This window comes from Dermacentor variabilis, chromosome 1, assembly GCF_050947875.1.
Source record: "Dermacentor variabilis isolate Ectoservices chromosome 1, ASM5094787v1, whole genome shotgun sequence".
Classification (NCBI taxonomy): domain Eukaryota; kingdom Metazoa; phylum Arthropoda; class Arachnida; order Ixodida; family Ixodidae; genus Dermacentor; species Dermacentor variabilis.
The window spans coordinates 57,772,624-57,779,968 of record NC_134568.1 but is presented as its reverse complement, the minus strand read 5'-3'; the positions used below and the strand labels follow the sequence as shown (position 1 = coordinate 57,779,968).

The window sequence follows — 7,345 nt, the reverse complement described above, 5'->3', positions numbered from 1 at the left end:
TATGTAAAAGGTGCGCAGTGTTATTCAAATTAGCTGCATATATGAGTTTAGCATAATTTGCACGGCGACCCGGTGAAACCGATCAAAAGGATCACACTCGCATCTATACCGCGTTCGTAAATACGATTAGACATCCACAGCGCTATACGATTTTCTTGCTTCTTCTCTCTCTCTTTGTGTGTACCAACTGAGGGGCCGCATCATATTGCAAACACAGTTTCTCATCGTCCGTCGCAAGCGAGTGGCCGAACCAACGCACGATATACGGCGACACGGCGGGGCGAGTGACTCGCAAGGGTGATATGTGGGCGAGTAGCGCTAAGCAGGCTGCGTAAGCGAACGGGCAGCATTTTCAAGACATCGCAATGAGCGCATTTCAATTAATTGCGCCTCAAGGCAGATGACAGCGCTCGACCGGTTGTGACCCGAGAACACATGCACCCGCACATAACCGTCCATGCCCGCTGCCCGTCCAACGTACCTTCACAGAACACATGCACGTTCTGAAACAGATACATATCGTGTGCCTTCTCAGCGTCTCCCACACAAAACTGTTTTGAAACTGGCGCCCGCACGCTTTGACTTGAACTAAACGCAGAGCTGAGAACTTAACACGAGGTCAATTGATAAATGTTTATTGCGCGCATACCTTCTAATATGCGGTGGCTAGCAAATTTTAAAGACAGGCCATTGAGACAGGCGCATGTATATAAGCAAGATTTTTTTTTTTTCTGCGTGGTGGACATATGCAAGCCAAAGCAATCCATCTTGTAGCGACTTGCCATCCTGAGACGGCAGGTACAGTGTCCCGCAACCTGCAGCGACGGTGAAGTGTCTTTCGCAGACCATCGTGAGTTTTTACGGTGAGTTCTTTACTTGTGTGTGTTTTAACACGGCGTTATTGCATAATCTCATTTCTGCTCCCGCGCTTGCGATAGCTTGATTTCGCATCTCGAGAGCTCAGAGCCTTGGTGCAATGAGAGCGCTTTATCACTAGATCGTTCAACTGTATGTTCAGCATATTTAGTGCAGAATGGAACCATACACCGAGAAAATTGTCCTCTTCGGTTCCAGTTTCGAAGACACAGTGCCGCCAGCACAAAGGAATGGCCAAGGCAGATCGCGTTGGCTGTAGGCACTGCAGTGCATGCTGGTGCGTGGAAATGCTGCAGCCAACCTGACGCAACAGCGGCTTCCCCGTGTTCGTGCACAGAGGACAGGTATGTACTACGCCTTCGCCGCTAGAACTGACCTTGAACGACGTAGCAGGCAAGCAGGTATAGTTTGTATAACTCTGAAAGCTTTGCAACGCTACGAGACAAGAACGTTGCGTTGTCAACGTAGACAGGGACATTCGTTTTTTGCACATGGAGCGATATTGCGCTGCGTTTTTCGGAACTGCGATATCCGCACACGCGGACTTCGCATTCCGTTGTCACATGCATGCAACGATCGCGTTGACTGCGATTTTTGCATTTGGGAGCGCCTAGTGAAAGATGCAATTATTTTTCTGATTCAGTCCACTTCAGTGAAAACAAAATGATACACATACTAGAAACCATCTTCGTGAAACTTTTTCGTGTTTAAATTCATTAATCTGACCAAAAACAAAACAAAAAAGAAAGAAAGAATGCAGGTAGGCTACCATGACGTGTCTGACGATCAGCGTTGTTATTGCTTCACCGTCCAGACCGCATGTGCGATTTCGCGGAGAAGTTCAGCACTTCCGAACGTAAAAAAAAGAAAAAAGAAAAAAGAAGAAAGCGTGCACGAAGGGGTTGATGGCACATCTGCCGGCCTGCGAATTAATTTAAATTTGGGGCTTTTACTTGTCGGCGAATGTCCTATGCAGTTCAAACTGTCTACGTCGAAGCTGTCCGGATGTTAATCAGAGCGCTTTATCCTCCAGCGGTGTTTCCATTTTTGTTTCGGTTTCGAACAATCATTTTTTTTTTTTTTTTTTGGCACGACCACGATCCATCCGAGTGATGCCATCTGTCTGTGCCTCATACATCCTTCCTGTAGTGTCACGGAACTGAAAGTATCTACGAGTTTTCGGCTTTCTCTTTGGTTTGGCGGCTCCTTTCACGTTAGTGCTGATTTCGTGGTGTTGACTTATGCTCCGCTCAGTTTTCGCGTTTCAATTTACGCTTTTGACTTGCGTTGCCCCAGGGCGTTGTTTTAATGCCAGGATCACGGCGCTTGTTTCTCATTGATCGGTCATTGCAGAAATGTAACTTTAGGTGTGTCCTATGTCTAGTGGGAAAATGCGGTGCACGCATGACGTTTGATACCCATTCTTGCAATCGCTCTTGCCGAACTACGTCGCTTCCAAGCCTTGTTTGCTTTCCTCCGCAGGGCCTTATTTCTTTTCTTTGTTTTCGTGTCCGCTTGTTACCAGCACGGCACACGCTCAAACGTTTTTCACAGTGGGAGCAAGCAGACATCTTCCCCAGCAAAAGGATCGCTGTGCGCATCTTCCGCATAGTCAAGGTTCTTACTAGTCATTGTCTCACGTTGGAGAACCGTTCTTATCGCAGACTTTTGCTCGTCGGTCTTCAGTGATTGCATTGTCTTAGAAGTAAACACTGGCGTTTACCTTCGTATGGGAAGGATGGAGTCACTTCAACTGGTTGGTTTGTTTTAGTCAAGGAGGTTTAAATACCTCCTTGGTTTTAGTCTCCTTGGGGGGCACCGTTTATGCACTCTCTCCAAATCTATTGGTCGGCCTTGCATCCTTCTTGCACTCCCAGTGGCTGTTTGATGCATTTCTATGAAATGCTGGACTTCCGCAGGTATTTAGGAACGGCTTCCGTTCAAACTCGCTAATTCGCAACTCATGTCTCGCTTTTGCGTCGCATATCCTACTGGAAGCTACCAGATTCATCCAATTCACTCTCCATTTGGTCAAAATAGTCTCTTCTCCTTGACTCTAAAGGCCAGGCTACATGCTTCCCGGCGCATTTTGCGTGTGCCCAACAGCCGGAGCCACGGAGGAAGGAAACTAAGGAGAGGCCCTGACGTCACTCCTTGTGGAGCAAAAGTGAAGCCGGAAGTTGGCGTTGCTCATGGCGATGCTCCGCCTTTTGGGCCACCCTCCTCTCTTGTTTACATCTTTCGCGTAACCACGCCGCGCTACACGCGCGCTCGCGCAACATCCGGCAGAGCACGGTGCAGGTAACACAGCGCAACAAGACACGGTGACTAACGCAAACCCGCCCACACAGCGCCTTTGCCACGGCACGAAACCTACCAGAGCAACACGTGTGAGCGCTCAAAACCATAACAACGCCGCCATTGTGGCCCAAAAGGCGTGGCCATACAGCAAAAAAATAAAACAGCAGCAAAAAAAATGAGAACCTACTACGTCATTCCGCCACACTTTTCTCCTAGCGCGCGGAGGGGGTAGGGCAGCCGGAGCAGATATCCGTGCTCGCGCCGCGCTTCGACGCGTGCTATCTCTCCTGCACCAGCTGCGCATGCGTAGGTGCGCCGGCGTGAGCTTTCGCGTGCTAACAAGCGCACGGGTGATTTGGCCTTGAGAGTGGGCGGAATAGCTTATACACCTGTGGCGGCGAAGACGCCAGCGCTTGACGAATTTTTGTATTGAGCAGTCGAACTTTCGCACGAACGTTATTCCTTGATATCAATAGCTGCTCGCCGTCTTGGTCTTCAATATTTGCACTCACTGCGTCGTAGTTTCGGCCGGTGTCATGGGGCGTCGCGTAAACTTTTATTGTCACTGTTGATGTTGAATGCTCGTGGCTCGCGCGTTCGATGATTCTGCTGGCGCTCGGTACAGCTGGCAGAGCACAGCATCCCGGCCTCGCGAACCTGGTAATGGTCGTCGCGATGAAGGCGCAAAAGATCAGCAGGCGCACAGGCAGTGGCTTCGACGACTCGGGCGCCATGGCATCAGGCTCCCAATGAGACCCACGCCATCCTGTGGCCTCGCGAGCCCCAAAGCCGTCGTCGTTTCGGTGGCGAGATACGTCCGTATTCGATGCTGTGATCACCTCGGGGCCTACAGTATTTGTGTGGCCGCAGAAATTCGCATCCCTGGCCTAGCGATCTTCGAAGTTATCGCCGAAGTGAAAATCTGGTGGCCGAGCAGACAAATCGTTGGCTGCTCCGAGGTCTGGGCTGACAGGAAGTGCTTCGTGTATCTCTTTGGACATCTCAGCCTGTGGCATGCTGCCATTCACACTTCGCCCTCAACCTTCTTTACGGGGCGTTGCCGTCTCACGCGCAGCGAGACGCGCTCATTCTCGATATTTTCGATATATATATGGGAGTCGATTATGAATATATCGAATTAAGTGCGTATTTCAAGATTTTTAAATGTTGTATGTGCATTAAAATGTGACCGCTTCCAAGTAAGACAGTCTGGAGCTCACGTTATTAGCGCCAAAGTATCTCCACCTTGCCTAGGAACTCGTCTGCAAAAACGCCACGTTCGCTGCGCTCATCACTTCTTAATAAGAAAGCTGTATTGTTTAAAAAAAAAGAAAAAAACACAAACAAAGAATGCATGTGCATAGGAGCGGGCCTTGCATTAGTTCCGAGAAATATAAGCACACAAAATCCACAGCGAAATGCGTTGCCGTTCCAGTAAATAAGTTTCCGTGCTGTGGAAAAAATAAACAGCACGATAAGTTCTACCTTAAACGCATATGCATTTGACGGCACATTTGGAGCCGGTATTCTTTCAGATCTATCCTACGGACACGGTTTCTTTTAAGAGGTTACGCACTCGGTGTTTGCATCTGATGTTACATCTAAAGGGGACAACATTTATATGTTGCACATGAATCTAAAAAAATTAAGTAATATGGAAATGTAGCTTTTTCTGAACCCTTCTACACAACGCAACAAATTTACGTAAGATATAAATTGACGTATCGTATTTGTCCGCTTTGAATGATCTAATGGGTGCCGTGTACAGAACCGCGGTATCTGTTTTTCATGCAGAGCTATTCACTTATAAACTTCGTGCGTCTATTCTTTTTCGAACTTTCGAAGTTTTGAAAATCCTTTTCACGAAATTCAGGCCATAAATTCTAAAGAGGAACTCTAACGCTTCCTCTGAAGAAGAAACTTAGCTCGAGCCCACCTCCGACGCGGCCTATTCAAATACATGTAAAACGCAAATACGCTGTTTTGAGATAACCCCTGGACCGATTTTAATGAAATTTGTTGCATTTGAGAGTGGAAGTTAAATTCGGGCGGCTGTTGGAAGCGCAATTTCAATTTACGGCCTCAATCTTGTTAAAAGGATTTTCAAAAATTCGAAAGTTTGAAAAAAAATAGCACGAACTTTATAAATTAACAGCTCTGCATCAAGAACAGATATCGCGGTTCTGTAAACGGAATCCACTAGATCATTGAAAGCGGACAAATTTGATATCTTACGTGAATTTCTTACGTTGTGTACGAGGGTTCCGCAAAAGCTGTATTTAGATATTACTAAATTTTTACATATTCAAGTGTAACATATCAATTTTGTCCGCTTTAGATGTACTGTTAATTCAACTCACATATTTGTTACGTCATTTCTTTTGCTTAGTTATAGCGTTGTAAACTTCATAGTTTCGTTTTCTAAATATTTTCGATGTTTGCCAGTTTTTGATAAAAAAAAAATTGACCGAAATCGAAAATTCGAAACAAACAGTCACTAGATTTTAAATCTTTCTTTTAAATGCAACAAACCTCGCCAAATTTGGTGCAATGGTTGCCCAGAAAAACGAATTCTCCTTTTACATGTATTTAGATAGGAGCATCCGAGCTAAAGCTTCATTTTAAGGGTTATTGCAGGGTTTGATGATGGACGCTGTTTCGCATTATTTTATTTTCCACCTTATGTAACCCATATCGCAGGTATATGGTTCCGAGGATCTGCCACCGTCGCGGCGAGCAGTCACTCGAGCAAATAATAAACAAAAGGACAAGTTAAACGCATCTGGCGTTTTGTCCGGCCGCAACTTTGCAGCATCCTTTCCTGGCACATGCATGTCGACATTATATGTAGCAATGCCAATCTCATGTTGGGCTATTTGCGCCGAAACTTCTCATCTGCTCCATCGTCACCGAAACTCTCTACGAAACATTAGTTCACTCCAAACTATAATACTCATGCGCCATTTGGGACCCGGCTAACATTACACTCATAAACAGCATAGAATTAAGCCAGTCAAAATCGTGCAGGCCGTTTCGTCTTATCAAACTGCTCCCGATAGGGTAGCGTTAACTCAATGAAAACAACACTTGCCACTTTCTTTCCGTCGTAGATGCTTCCCTCTTTCGCTCTTCCATAAAATCTACCACCACAACCCTTTGTTAAAAGAACAGCTTATCACCCAACCGTCATACATATCATCTCGCTCTGACCACAGTTTCAAAGTTGGTGTGCCGTCTTCACGTACTAAACCTTCTAGTAATGCATTCATCCCTAGCACAAACAAAGATTGTAACTACCTTCCCGCCACCGTTGCAGCCATCCTGGATACCGACACCTTCAAAACCACCATTCATGAAACGCCACGTTGAATATGTATTTGCATCTTGCACAATTTTTTGTTATGCTTACCCACTCCTTTCTGTAATGCCTTCGGGGCTTAAAAGTATTTTAAATAAATAAACAAATAAATAAATAAATAAATAAATAAATAAACTCGTTTCTCGTGCATACAGACCAGCTGACTACGAACCGAATCCCTTTCCTGGTCCCTGGATAAGTCTAAACAAAGAAGGTTGAACTAACGAAGCAACACCAATGCGCGTTACCGTTCAATTAAATATATATATCAAAACGTTTATAGGTGGTGACAACTAAATGCACCTCGGGTTAATCGCGCGGGCACCGAATCTATGAGAAAACAGGTCTTCACACCCCAGAAGATGCCGATAACTACAGCCATCCAAAAGGAGTGAAAAAGGCAGCAAAATGTTGACCGCCACTAGCTGTGAAGTCTCAACATTGATTTGGCGGCGCTTTAGGAATGTGTGTGAGCAGTGTGGCGTGGACGGGGAGGGGGGGGGGGTATGCCGCTTAATTTCGCCCCTCACCCCCGAGTACGTGCCTGTTCACACTATCAATCAGGTGATACAGAAGTGTGCGGAATATATAACCAACCCTTACATACAGCTTTCATTGATTACGAGAAAGCGTTTGAATCCGTCGAAACCTCAGCAGTCATGCAGGCGTTACGGAGTCAGGGTGCAGACGAGCCGTATGTAAAAATACTGAAAGATATCTATAGCGGCTCCACAGTCACCGTAGTCCTCCATAAAGAAAGCAACAAAATCCCAATAAAGAAGGGCGTCAGGCAGGGAGATGCGATCTCTT

The 7,345-nt window shown here is 46.1% G+C and overlaps 1 long non-coding RNA gene across 1 annotated transcript in view; it reads left to right on the top strand.

Annotated features, from left to right (window-relative positions):
• Positions 1–736: 736 nt before the first annotated feature.
• LOC142571286 (uncharacterized) overlaps positions 737–7,345 on the top strand; it is a 48,114-nt gene continuing 41,505 nt past the window's right edge. The window contains exons 1-2 of the long non-coding RNA XR_012825836.1: positions 737–863; positions 1,075–1,220. This is a non-coding gene — a long non-coding RNA (uncharacterized LOC142571286). The remainder of the gene's footprint in view (positions 864–1,074; positions 1,221–7,345) is intronic.